The 13,757-nt window shown below is 43.6% G+C and overlaps 1 protein-coding gene across 1 annotated transcript in view; it reads right to left on the minus strand.

The window, feature by feature from the left end:
* The window catches only part of GALNT14 (polypeptide N-acetylgalactosaminyltransferase 14), a 227,255-nt gene that overhangs the window by 70,678 nt on the left and 142,820 nt on the right, over positions 1-13,757 (minus strand). The window lies entirely within an intron of this gene.

The raw sequence follows: 13,757 nt of genomic DNA on the forward strand, positions 1-13,757 counted from the left end.
TATGTGTAAGATAATTTTTGATTAATTATGAAACATAAAATTACTAGAGCACTGTTCACAATACTTATTATTTATTACCTATCACAAAGCTGTTCAGAAGTCATCATATAAAGGACGTAAACATAACCATTAATAAAAAAATACTCTTAAAATTCCAAGAAAACTCATTAATTACAAGAGCAGTAAGATAATATATACTATAAACTGCTAGGCAAAGCAGGGGACTAAAAAGAAAGAAAGAATTCTCCTTAAAGGCAACTTCAACAGAATCAGAACTCCATGGCAAAAAGGCGCATCTTAAGTAACTGGAAAAACTGAAATAGTTATGAAACAGCCTGTTCCATAAAGAAGGTGCCACTGCCAAGAAGGCCCCAACTCAGGTTACTGCCCAAGAGCTTTGCCCAAGAGCAGGCTCTCAATTTTAATGTCCAAGCTGCGATTGCTCCAAACTATCAACTTTGCAAGTTGTGTGTCACTGAGGCAGAAGACATGATGTCCAGGCTGGGTTCCCAACGCCTCTAATTTTGGAAATGAAGCAGCACAGTGCTGTTCACACTGTGCATTCCCTGCTTTCTTATTTTATTATATTGCCTTGAGGTTGGCACTCACATATTCTCTTCTACTTTGCAGTGACATTTCATCAGTGCAGAAGGGCTGAGTCTTGGCTGGAAGATGCTAGAGTCTACCAGATACTAGGACCCAGGAGATCACCTAGGTTCATATTCCCACTGGGCGACCTTAGGCCAGTCACAGTCTTTTATCCTAACCTTCCTCACAGGGTTGTTGTGAGGATAAAACAGGGAGGGGGGGAAACCATGTAGGTGTCCACATTGAGCTCCTTGGAGGAAAAGGTGAGATGTAAAGTAAATAAATAAATTGGTTTGCCTTTTCAGACTATTTTATGCCATGTTGTATGCCTTGGTTTTGAACTGAGATATTTATTGTTGTTCAATCTCGTGGGAAAGTGAAAGACAATTAAACAGATGGACAGTTATGATGACATAACATTTAATGTAAAGATTCACAGATTGGTTGCTGAGTTCTGGATCCCACATCCTGTGGGATATGCACACCTTATCCGCACCACAACTTACGTCTTTTCATCTGGAGCTTCACAGAGTCATTCTCGCCCTGACCTAAGATAAATAATTGGCCACCCCATTGTATCCCTATCCAGTGGTGTCTGCTGTTTGTTCTTTGACGTGAATGCCTTATTGTAAAAGGTGAATTACGTGTTAACTGCACAGATGGAAATCGAGCTCTTAATGACATTCTGAATATACAAGCAACACTTCCTTGCCTTTCTCTCTCTGTGATATGCACAGTCTTGTGGCGACCCATTCAATAGGCTGGGGAACCTTTGTAGACAGATCTTTCAGATGTTTTGCCTTTCATCACACAAAAAGGGTTTTCCTCAAAGCCTTCAACACTAATTGGTTCCTCTTTTACCAAAAAAAAAAAAAGCGGTGGGGGGGAGCTCTTTTGACATGTTTTGTTGGCTCTTTACCTTTAAAACTGTGCTTCCCAAACTACAGACCACAATGGGATGGTGCTCCCTATTTGTGTTAATGCTGCTCTATTCCCCTCACATTCATCTCTGGGACTGGGAAGGCAGAGGGGGAAGACTTCACTAAACCTAACTAAAGTAAGGTGGAAAACCGTGTGCAAACTGAACTTCTTCCTCTTCCATGTATCTGGAATAACATGCATTTAGAGGTAGCCTGGCTCCCAGATGGAGCTGCCAAAAGATGGTGGGAAAATCTAGGGAGAGGCAGTTAGTGTTGCATTTATGTCAAAGAGATTAATAACCATATAACTTTTAGAAAACATCTGAAGGCAGCCCTGTATAGGGAACTTTTTAAAAATGTTTGGTGTTCTATTATGTTTTTTATATCTGTTGGAAGCTTCCCAAAGTGGCTGGGGCAATCCAGTCAGATGAGTAGGGTACAAATAAAATAAATGATGGTGATGATGATGATGATGATGTAAGAGGCACTGCCTCTAACAATTCCCCCGACAATGAAGTTATGTCATTGAGTAAACCACCTCTTGCTTGAGGATTTAAAGGTCACTACAGAAATTTGAGGCCACATTTTAATCTGAAATAAACACCAGCTTTAGTATTTAATTCTGGATTCCAAAGCTCACAATCCAACTTGGGAATCCAAAAAGCATGAAATCTTCCATTTGGCCTTACATCCAACCTTTCGTGAGCTGGGAAGACCAATATCACTATGCTAATTCAAAGCTTGATGCAACATACTCTAGCTCTTTAGCTAAAGTCACTTTTCCACAGACCCTGAATTAGAAACCAATGTTTGAAAGTTTGGGGGATCGGGGTAGAGCAAAGGCTTGGGGCAGGGGGAGGAATGCAGGGTAGGGAAAGCATGGATTGGCTCTACTTGTGCATTCAATGGGGCCCCAAACCTGTGTTTACCATAAGGTTACCAGAAATCCCCGTTTCCCGGGGACAGTCCCCAGATTTACAAATCAGTCCCCATACAAAATCCATTGAAGTTGAAAAGTGCCCCCGGATTCATTGAAAAAAATCTGGCAACCTTAGGTTACCATGCCCCACTCCCAAATATCCCAGTAAATGACAGTGACACTACTGACAAGAGTGCAGTGGCATGGCACCAACTCACTGGACCAGTTGCTCCTTGGTTATAAATCCCGTATTTGCCATGGCCACTTTTTATAGCTCATAATAACCAACGGTATAGGTGCTCCCGAGGAAGAGTCAAGAGTGGGTTGAAACTGCCCCTCTGCCTTCCTCAGCAATGTATTTGAGAGGAATATAGGACATGCTATTTGACTGCAATCAGTTTTTACAGACCAAGTTTAAGAATTTCCTTCCTAAGTCAGAGTGAACATCCATCTAGTCTAGAAATTTGCCGCCCAGATGACCTAGCTGGTTGCCCCTGAAATGCTCACGAGCAAAACATGGAGGAGATGCTCTGCTTCCTAGTTTATTCCAAGCATCTAGTAATCAGTGATATACAGCCTCTGACTGTGGAGCTTAATAGTCATATAGCTGTTGATAGACCTGTCTTCTTTCATGAGTTTGATCATAACTTTTTAAAAGGCCACAGCTTCTTGTGACAATAAATTCATGATAAGTTCATGATGTGTTACATGAAGATATATTGCTCCCTTCTGACAATCAATTAGTTTAGATCCAAATAAAGTTGCTAGCTTTGTTTATACCAAATTTATGCCTCTCTCTACTCAAGCGCTTGTCACATCTATGATTCCAAAAGTATATTAGGGCATTGGCAACTGGCATACCTCAAGACAGACTGTGCCCCTCTGGGTAGTATAAGAGCAATCACTATTTAATACAGACAGACAGACATTCACTATCTTAGTTGTTTTGTTTGCTGGATTCTCTTCCACCTAAACATACTGGTTAGAGTGTTAACTGGGACCTCGGAGACCAGGGTTGAAATCCTCCCTCAGTCACGAAGGCCTTGCTTAACCTACTGCGCAGGGTTGCTGTTGAAAGAACAACAGGGATCATTTAGTATGTGACTTAAACAGTCCATTTTGTCACCGGTCTCACTGACAGCAGATTCTGACTTAGAGGTTCTAGTCAGTGGGAGGTTAGCTGTTAGTGAGGAAGATGGTTGAGAGATTTGACAGTTTTCAACTATTTCAAGCAACCGCCAATCCTGAAGAGAGTGACAAGAGGCAATACTTTCTGTTGACAATCGCCTTATATATTACAGCGAAGTAAAACTAGGACAGAAGGACTGAAGCCCAAACTCACTGAGGTCTGTGTTTGTGAGTTTGTTAGGGCTGTTCTGTAGCCATTTTGAAACAGCAAAATAAACTAGTTAATCTCTGGAATTCATTAAACAACCAGGAAAAGGGATGCTATGGTAATGGGAGGGAGACAGTGACAGCTGTGGAATGGACAAGGAGAAACATTAGCAAGTGGCTAATTTAACAACTCTCACTGTCTAACTTTAATGTCTTAAAAAGTAGAGACATCACCTTGCCAACAAAGGTCCGTATAGTAAAAGCTATGGTTTCCCCAGTAGTGATGTATGGAAGTGAGAGCTGGACCATAAAGAAGGCTGATCGCCAAAGAATTGATGCTTTTGAATTATGGTGCTGGAGGAGACTCTTGAGAGTCCCATGGACTGCAAGAAGATCAAACCGGTCCATTCTTAAGGAAATCAGCCCTGAGTGCTCACTGGAAGGACAGATTCTGAAGCTGAGGCTCCAATACTTTGGCCACCTCATGAGAAGAGAAGACTCCCTGGAAAAGACCCTGATGTTGGGAAAGATGGAGGGCACAAGGAGAAGGGGACGACAGAGGACGAGATGGTTGGATAGTGTGCTCGAAGATACCAGCATGAGTTTGACCAAACTGCGGGAGGCAGTGGAAGACAGGAGTGCCTGGCGTGCTGTGGTCCATGGGGTCATGAAGAGTCGGACACGACTAAACGACTAAACAACAAACAAGGCATAAATGGCTCATGACTGGCTCACTGCAAGCCAGTCTGCCACCTATATCCACCTGTTCCCAAGCAAAGTTACCTTTGCAAGGCGGGAGAGGGGCTGGCTGAGGGAGAGCTGGCGTTCTTGAAGCTACCAGCATGAGTTTGATCATACTGCGGGAGGCAGTGGAGGACAGAAGTGCCTAGCGTGCTCTGGTCCATGGGGTCACGAAGAGGTGGACACGACTAAACGACTAAACAACAACAAAAGAGGGCCACCTCCAAGTTTGAAGTGACCTCCTACACCATCACTGGCCCCCTCTGGGAGGCACAGTTGGTGACAGGCACCAATAGCAGCAGTGGTATTCCAGTCAGCACCAAATGACAAACCCCCATTTAAATTTCCCACAATGCCCCTGATAAAGTACCACTCAGGGGCATTGTGGGAAATTTAAGGGGTGGCTCCTCAGACCTAGATACCTTGCACTGACTGGATGAGCCAGCAGACTCTGGCAGCTATTCAAAGATGCCATATTCTAATGCCAAACCTGCCTGCAAATCTAACTGCTCAATTCTATAAAGATAAAAATAAAGTTCACAGTGGAAAGCCCCATTGTTTGCACATGTGCCTGTTAAAAACGCCTGCCTACCTTCCCATCCTAAGGGTTTTCTGCTTTGTGCATCTGTGTATGGAATTCCAGGCATTTTCTTGGAAATTGGAAAGCTTTTGGCGCATCAGACTCAAATATCCTTTTTAATTGAGCCAGCCTTTTCTGTCAATATTGACTCTAGCAGGGCAGAAGGAATCGCCCAGAGTTTACTCTCATGTTTGATTTATGCTGTACGCACAGGTTAAAAAAACTGTAAAACAGGAGATATAAAAGTGGAAATCTCAGAGGAGACCTCTAATTGTTTTCCGTTGTGTGTGGTTATAATCCAGCACAATAATGCAGAGGCAAGCCGTGCAATCTGTGTGGAGTGAGAAAGCATAGCAAATTATGGTCAGAGGAGCCTTAAAGCTTAGGCAAAACCTCACAGTGCCTCAGGAATTGCAATGAAAGGCTTTGCTCAGACATATTTATAGAACAAGGAACCACGGACAGGCATGTTAAGACTTCTCATTAACTGACTTGCTCTGCAATATTTCAGAGGAGGATGTCAATGGGATTTAACAAGCCTAACTGTGTACAGGACTGCAGATCAGGTGAAGTCACCGTGACTTGGCCAGAGTGACGTAATGCCTGTGGCTTAAACAATTTTAGAAGTTAACAGAAGTTATAGTCCCACTGTCTCTCATACAGTTGTAGCTTTTCCTATGAATCGAGAATATCCAATCTCCTTAGAAATCTGTGTGTGTGTGTGTGTGTGTGTGTGTGTGTGTGTGTGTGTGTATCTCACCTTACCATCCTAAAAAGAGTCCTATTGGATCAGGTGACAGCTGGATCTAGCCCTGCATCCTGTTCTCACAGTGGCCTACTAGATGCCTAAGGGTTGTCCTCAAGGAGGACCTGAGCACAACAGCACTCTCCCTACCTGGGATTCCCAGCAACCAGTATTCAAAGCCAACAGTGGAAGCAGAACATAGCCAGCAAGGCCAATTGCCAAGGACAGCCTTATCAACCATCAATTTTCCTGATCCTCTTTTAAACCCATCCAAGCTGGTGGCCAATGCTAGTTCTTGTGGAAGAGTGCAATTGTGTCATGGAAATTCTACTCCATATTGATCCAGAGTACATTCCAAAGTATAGGTAGCAGAGTAACAACTTAAACACACAAAAAAGACCAGAGGCAATTAATATTTCATCCAGCAGAGCTTTACTGCTACTGAAGGCAAATGACCATAATGGTCACTAATCCACTGCATTCAGGATTGGCACTGTCCATGAGAAATCCAGTTGCAGCAGACTTATCTTAAACTTACAATAAACTTACAATAACTTATAATAAGTCTACAACTTAACGCTAAGCATACCACACCAGAAGGAAGAGAGATAGAAAGTGAAACCCAGGCTCCTTCTGGCCTTATTCTGATAGTCAGCATGACCTTGACAGAAAGAGATTAGAGAACCAGTTCAAGTCAATTGTACTCAGCTTCTCTGAAGGTATAACCCAAACATCATGAACCTTCTGCTTTGTTTCATTCACACAGAGAAGCTTCCAGAAGCTTCCATAACCCTTTAAAATTAATTAGAATAGGAAAGATCTCTATGTTGTTGTTGTTGAGTCGTTTAGTCATGTCCAACTCTTTGTGACCCCATGGACCAGAGAACACCAGGGACTCCTGTCTTCCACTGCCTCCTGCAGTTTGGTCAAACTTATGTTCGTAGCTTCGAGAACACTGTCCAACCATCTCGTCCTCTGTCGTCCCCTTCAATACTTTCTGCACTAAGAAATGCAAACTGTGTGCCATGTGAAGTAGTACCTTCTTTTATCTATCCTGAACCTTCTAATATTCTGCATCGTCGTTTGTCTGCAAGTTCTAGTGTCATGAAAGAGAGAAACTTTTCTCCGGTTACTTTCTCTACACTGCACACAACTTTATACACAGTTTCATGCTTGACGGTAGTTTGCTTGGCTTTTTTATTGCGGCTTTAGAGTTTGCAAGTGTATTTTAAGCTGTGTTTTATTATTACATTATTGTTGATTCTAATATATTATGTAAGCTGCCTTGGGAAATTGTTCAAGAATGTTAAAAATAAAGAACATACCCAATCCATGCACAGCACTCAACCCACATTTAATGTACAAAAACGCCTAAGTCAGAAATCAAAGCACTGTAGGCAAAACTGTGCATTAAATGTTGGTTGAGCTACAAATTGAATGCGCGCTGAAGCAATCAGCACCACTTTGGCGCATGGCAAAGGCTTCGTGGACTCATTTGGCCTACAATTACACCAGGCCACTCTTGTAATTTGACCCGCACATTGTTCTATGTTTGTAGGGTCGTAAGGCATAAATTAGAAGGCTAATCGCCGAAGAATTGATGCCTTTGAATTATGGTGCTGGAGGAGACTCTTGAGAGTCCCATGGACTGCAAGAAGATCAAACACATCCATTCTGAAGGAAATCAGCCCTGAGTGCTCACTGGAAGGACAGATCGTGAAGCTGAGGCTCCAATACTTTGGCCACCTCATGAGAAGAGAAGACTCCCTGGAAAAGACCCTGATGTTGGGAAAGATGGAGGGCACAAGGAGAAGGGGACGACAGAGGACGAGATGGTTGGATAGTGTGCTCGAAGCTACAAACATGAGTCTGACCAAACTGCGGGAGGCAGTGGAAGACAGGAGTGCCTGGCGTGCTCTGGTCCATGGGGTCACGAAGAGTCGGACACGACTAAACGACTAAACAACAAACAAGGCATAAATGGCTCATGACTGGCTCACTGCAAGCCAGTCTGCCACCTATTTCCACCTGTTCCCAAGCAAACTTACCTTTGCAAGGCAGGAGAGGGGCTGGCTGAGGGAGAGCTGGCGGATGTCAGCAGAGCTCTTGCAATCTCATCCACAGATACTCCCAGAATATCCTATTGCCCCGGAGGATGCACACACAAACTGCAGCATCCATTGTCTTCCGGCCCCTTGCTGGTTTATTAATATAGTACTATAGCAGTATTATATAAAGTAGTATTACATAAAGGAGCTGTGAAAATAAATAATTCAAGGGAAAGGGGAAATTAAAAAGTGGGGATTGGAGGAAACGGAATTAAGGGGAAAGGGGGTCCTGCAACAATGAACTTATAACACACTTCTTTTATAAATGAGAACTTGAGCTAGGCAGAAAAGAGCTGCTCTGACTGCCACATGCGGATAAGCACAAGGCATAGGAGAGCAATGCTCTTACCAACATTGCTGGCTCCCCTGCCCATTGGACTTTTTCCCAATTAAATAAACAGTTGCATTGAATAACTTCCTGCATTACCGAGAATGTAATATTAAATAAAGATATTATTGAGAAAAGCAGTGCCAGGGAAATAAATAATTCAAAGCGGGGTGGGTTGGGGGGATGTGAACTAATAGATTTTGGGGGGGGGGGTATTGTTGAAAGAAGGCAATAAGGAGCAAGGAGTGGGGGAACAGAGCCCTGAAATCATAACACATACCATTCCCATGTGCCAAATTAATCTCAAAAGAAAAGAAAAAATCAGATCAGAATTGAAAAAGGAAAAAAAAACATCAGATCTGACGGCTCTGTATAGTCTGCACCAAACTTCCAGAAAATTGCTTTCTCACTGCTATTGATATACAATTATGCTCTAAATGCTCCCAGATGTGTGCCCTGCTATCTTCTTTGTACGTAGCATCAAAAAGGGTCTCCTTCCAAAAAAAGGAGGGAGGGAGGTAGAGGGAGGGAGGGAGAGAGAGAGAGAGAGAGAGAGAGAGAGAGAGAGAGAGAGATATTGGCGTACTGATAGAGACAGAAGATCCCAGCCACTACTACATCAATTATGTTGAGAGTTGAGAGCCAGCTAGTGCAGAATTGGATTTTCTATATACCTGCTGCTACCTCAAACGCAAAGAACGCCCCGTTACTCAAGTCATGCCCAGTAGCTGGGACGGGTTCACTCCTCACCTTCCCTGCCCTGGGAAGAGCTCAGCAGTCAGGCAGCAGGGGATAACGAATTATGCCAGAACAGGGAGGTGAAAGGGCGCAGAAAAGGGCAGCAGAAATGAACAGGGGCTCAAGCAGCTCTCTAATTTTGTTTATTTTGTTTGCTTATTAAATTTGTGTATTGCGCTTCATCAGAGCAGTTCGCAGCATGAAAATACAAAAAGAAACACAAAATACATAATAAAAACAAGATGAGGAAAGGATTACCACACGGGGCCTTTCCATTTTAGAAAACCGTTTGGGGGGGAATTCTCCCACGCTCGTAGTATTAGAACTTGAGGTCACCCAATGATGCTGAATTGACATGGAGTCATGGAGGACAAGGCTCTTCATGGCTGATGAATATTCCCGCCCGCCCCCCCCCCCAGTCGGAGGCAGTATGCCTCTGAATGCCATGTGCTGGAATCTATGGAAGGGGGGCTGCCATTTTGCTCAGGTTCCTGCTTCTGGGCTTTCCACAGGCATCTAGTTGGCCACTGTGAGAACAGGTGCTGGATGAGATGAGTCACTGGCCTGATCCAGAAGGGCTGTTCTTATGTTCTTAAGCCCCCCCCATCTCCTCCCCCCCCCCTCTCTCTCTCTCTCACACACACACACAGCGCTTATCAATAAAGTACAGCATTCACTGCCATGAAACGTGGTGAGGACCACCAACCTGGGAAGGTTTAAAAGGGACCTTCATAAATTTAGGCATAAATTATTATTATTATTATTATTATTATTATTATTATTATTATTACCCCAAATTTTTCCCTGACAGGGACTCCAGGCAGCTTACAGATAAAATTAAGAACTGCTAAAAACATAAAAAACCCAACCATTTAAAAAACAATCAAGCATTAATATAATTAATATAACCCAGGTATGATCTGTTATGGGACGCGGGTGGCGCTGTGGTCTAAACCTAGCCTAGGGTGAGCTCCCATTGCTCGGTCCCTGCTCCTGCCAACCTAGCAGTTCGAAAGCACGTCAAAGTGCAAGTAGATAAATAGGTACCGCTCCGGCGGGAAGGTAAACGGCATTTCTGTGTGCTGCTCTGGTTCACCAGAAGCGGCTTAGTCATGCTGGCCACATGACCCGGAAGCTGTATGCCGGCTCTCTTGGCCAATAAAGCGAGATGAGTGCCGAAACCCCAGAGTTTGTCACGACTTGACCTAATGGTCCGGGGTCCCTTTACCTTTTTATGATCTGTTTAAAAACATACAGGTAATTATAATTATACATTCCTTTGGCTGTGTGAGTTCTAGTCCTGCTTCCAACATTTGACACACTGACCATTATGCTACCCTGCCTTTCACATTTCACAGTGAATGGCGACATGGCAACTACTTCAAACCGCCTGTCACGAGAGCAGCAGGAGAGGGGGGAATCCAGTGTTCACATCAATCCCAAACCGTCGTTCACCCAAGGCCTATTCACTGGTTACACTGATCACAGCAAAGTCTACATGTGTACAAGCGTTTGTGTGAAAAAGCCTATGTTCAGCAATTCTGTACATAGCCTGTACGTCCATTGAATGCTGCATGAGTGTACAGCCCAACTATCTCTGTGAGCAGGTAGACAGCTTGTCCGCTCATTGAATATAACACATGAATATCTCAACCAACCTAAGAAAGTGGAGTACAGGTCTGCCAGAGCAACATTTTAAAGACGCTGTAGAAATGCGAGGTCTAGCTAGTAGCACTGAATTGTGATGCGCCATTAGTGGTCCAAGTGACACATTGAAAGGAAATCCTTCAAAACATGAAACTCACGTATAAAGGGCATTTGACGCCACTGGGCCAGCTCATTGGATCAATAAGTTTGTCACTTAAGAAGATGGGGCCAAAATGCTCTTTATGGCTTCTCCTAAACAACCGCTGCCCATTAACCATCCCACCACTTGAAAAGGCACATTGCCGTCGAAGCTGTTGACAAGCGGTTTTTTGGCACTCACTTGGATAATAAAACCACAGCTTGGAAAACATTAAATTCAGCATGTCCAGAATTATTCTGTGTGACAATTACATCTGGGGTAATTTCAATTTAATACCTCACTGCGAGTGAAAATTGCAGCATGCAGCCCTAAAATTGCTGTAATAATGAAAATAAACCCACTAAGAGCTGCCTCTGCTACCTCGGGCTGTCACTGGATAAATGTTTTCTGCTGCTTATGGTATTTCATAGGTCACCAAATTGCCAACACTTTTTTTTTTTTTTACAAAACCAATAAAAGTTCAACTTCCCTCCCCTCCTCCCTGTCCCCATTCCCAATTGTTCTTTCACAAAAAGAGGCAATTCCAGTACACAGTGCTCCAGACCGCAGCTGGAGATTTTTTTGTTTTTGAGCTTCATGCTTTGAAATCTTATAGTAGAACAGGGATGGGGAACCTGTGGCTCTCCAGATGTGGCTGGACTCCAACTCCCATCACCCCCTGACCATGCTGGCTGGGGCTGATGGGAGTTGAAGTCCAACAACATCTGGAGGGTCAGAGGTTTCCCCACCACTGCCAAATGAAGATGCATTGTACTACATTTTCACATTCTTGGATCTCACTGTGGGACGACATCTTTACTACTTGTATGCAGGAACTTCAACAGCACAGAGAGAGGGAAAGAGGAAGAGAAGGCTGAGGGTGCTGATTCAAGGAATAATTCTTCAAGAGAGCTCATTACAGCTCACTCTCGGAGCCATTTTTGATGTCTTTAAGTCGTCAACACGTGGCCTTTCCATTTGATTTGGCTGAATTATTTATTTCCCAGCAATGATACATCTGAAATTAAACTTTCCTCAAATATGCCAGCCTTTCCAAAAGGCACTGGGCATTTGAGTATACAACCTTACATGGGGGAAGCTCTCCATGATCTTTATCACAGCAACTTCTTCAGAGGCAAGAAAAATATTGTTGTTTTTCACAACTGGCGAAGCTGCAAACCCCATTAGCTCACAATGACTCCAGCTATACAACGACTTATATGACAAAACACTTGCGGACAAAATCAAATTCAGGACTTCCCAATCCAGTGTTCTTAACTCTCCTAAGTAAGAACATTTTCCCATTACCTAGTTTAATACCAAGTTTCTTTTAAGAGTGGATTTCCACTGCAACTAATATTGCCAGCTGGGTGCTACTTCTTACATTTTACTTCATGAGATGAAAATTCCCTTGTGGGTCTCTCTAGTCAGTTAACAAAATTCAGCAAAAATAAAGAAAATAATGAGAACACTAAACAAAAATAATTCCAGGAGGGCTCGCTGTTGGAAGCCAGGGAGAGAAGTAGGAAGTTGGGCAGATTGCAGCGTAGGCCTGCAACCATCTCCCCTGGCGTTTATTTCCAATCCAAAATAATTTACACTAGGAAAAAAGGAAAGAAAAACATCCCTGAAATAGATGCCTCTTTATATAACTCTATTTCAAGTACACCTTCTCATTTAGTGAGGAAAAGGAAATGTGCCTTATTCAATCCATATTGCAGGTTAACTGGCCTGGTAAGCGATATAATTTCAAACGAGGGACACATCCAGAGATATTTCAGCTATTTTAGATCTTTCTGTTTACTTACGTAATTCTTGTTTTGTGGTTTTGGCAGAATCATGAAGCAAAGGACTACTGATTAGGGGAAAGAAAAGGGTTGCAGAGTTCTTTCATCCTGGATGCTATTTTGATGCCCTTGTATGCCAGTGCCCTCATTATTACATTATTGTTTTAGTTCTTTGGTGGGTGGTTCAGTTTCAAAGACTGGCAAATTGCAGTTGCCTAATTACCTACCTACTTTCTTTCTTTCTTTCTTTCTTTCTTTCTTTCTTTCTTTCTTTCTTTCTTTCTTTCTCCCTCCCCCTTCCCCCTCCCCTCCCACACTTTCCCATGTTGGCTGAGGCTGACAAGAGTTGTAGTTCAATACACCTGGAGGGCACCAGGTTGGGGAAGACTGGTACAGAACTTGTGACACCATATCCCCAGAATCCGCATACAATCAAGTCTCTCTCTCTCTCTGCCTTGTTAACTTTCTTTAAGAGATTATTATCATTCTCTCTCCCCCTCCCTCCCCACTCGCCTCATTCCTGCTCATTATTCCTTTCTGCTTCAACAACACTTGCTTGCCAGCAGCTCTGCTTTTGCATTTTTAGCATTCTTTGTGCGTACCCAACACTCCTTCACACAGCCAGAATCACACAAGAGTGTTCTGCACATATGCCTTCCAAGCAGGCCTCCACGTCTGCAGAATCACATCAGAGAAGCCCCCCACTCTACACAAGAAGAATCTCAGGTGCATTGAGCCTGTGTGGAATAGAGGTTAGAGCATGGGTAGGCAACCTAAGGCCCGGGGGCCAGATGCAGCCCAATCGCCTTCTAAATCCGGCCCGTGGACGGTCCAGGAATCAGCGTGTTTTTACATGAGTAGAATGTGTCCTTTTATTTAAAATTCATCTCTGGGTTACTTGTGGGGCCTGCCTGGTGTTTTTACATGAGTAGAATGTGTGCTTTTATTTAAAATGTGTCTCAGGGTTATTTGTGGGGCATAGGAATTCATTATCCCCCCCCCCTTCAAAATATAGCCCGGCCCCTCACAAGGTCTGAGGGACAATGGACCGGCCCCCTGCTGAAAAAGTTTGTTGACCCCTGGTTAGAGTGTGGCATAGATCAAGAGCAGGGTTCCAACCCCCACTTGGCCTTCAAGCTCACTGGGTAACCTTGGACCAGTCATTGCCTCTCAGCCTAAGCT

The sequence above is a fragment of the Podarcis liolepis genome (genome assembly GCF_965112155.1).
Source record: "Podarcis liolepis genome assembly, chromosome: 3".
Taxonomy (NCBI): Eukaryota; Metazoa; Chordata; class Lepidosauria; order Squamata; family Lacertidae; genus Podarcis; species Podarcis liolepis.